Here is a 1,106-nt window from a genome sequence, read left to right on the forward strand (position 1 = left end):
CAGTTACTGTACAGCAATAAATAAATAAATAATCACATTGGCATCCTCTGCCAAGTTGTATTACAGTATTGGTAAAATCCTTATTTGTTATACTATAGCAGTTTCTGCCAGGATCCTGCCCTCACTGTTTTGTCAGTCTTGTCTCTGGTCAGTCTTTCCATGTCTGTTTTGTGTTTGAGCACATGGCTCTGTCTTTGTTATTGTCTGCCATGTGCTACTTAATGTTCACACATGGATAAATGTGTGCTGTTTGAGTTCCTTTTCTGATTCATGAGGTAGTTATATTGTGTGTTTGTGTTTTCTAAATGAGAACATGGTTAAACCTGTGCTAAATGATGCTGTTCTTGTGTAGAGTTTTGCAGAAAACACTGTGTGAAAACAGGTGAAATGTGTTAAAAGTTTTAAGAAACGTGTCTTTGTTTCGAGAACTGTATGAATGGTTTGGAAAATTAGGTCAAATGAATCCGTTATAGTGTGTTAGCAATCGAGAAAAACTGTATTAATTAGATAATTCATTATCTCCCTTTCCTATCAGGGGTCGCCACGACGGAGTGATCTGCACAGATGGTTTGACAATTAGATCATTTACAGTTTTTTACAATCATTGTTGCACTAATAATAGAACCTTCCTGTCATTTTTCAAAACTCTAGACACAAAACTCAAAACAGTCATTATTTGTATCACAGGCTGTCCAATGTTCAAAACTTTGCATATTGCCTTCATATCTTTAAAGAAGCCTTGCGTTTGCAGAAGCATTGGTTCAAAATACTCATTATGAATTATCATAGAAACATTACTTTAGATCACCCACACACAAGATACCCATAGTTTCACTGTTTAGTTGTTAGTACAATCATGAAATATAGTTGTTCAAAACACATGATGCAGCTTTCATTATGGTTCTACACATTCATACATCATTGAGAAAAGTACAGACACTGGAATCATTAAACAAAACTTGAAAATTATTGATGAAATAATCAACACAACAGGTTTTTCAAAAAACTTTAAATAAGAAAAAAATAAAGAGAGAAGAAAAAACTAGGCCTACAGTAAAATATCAACTGGTGTGTCCCTCACTGCTGTTTTATGTTTTTATCAACCC

Source organism: Barbus barbus (assembly GCF_936440315.1).
Source record: "Barbus barbus genome assembly, chromosome: 45".
NCBI classification, from domain to species: Eukaryota; Metazoa; Chordata; class Actinopteri; order Cypriniformes; family Cyprinidae; genus Barbus; species Barbus barbus.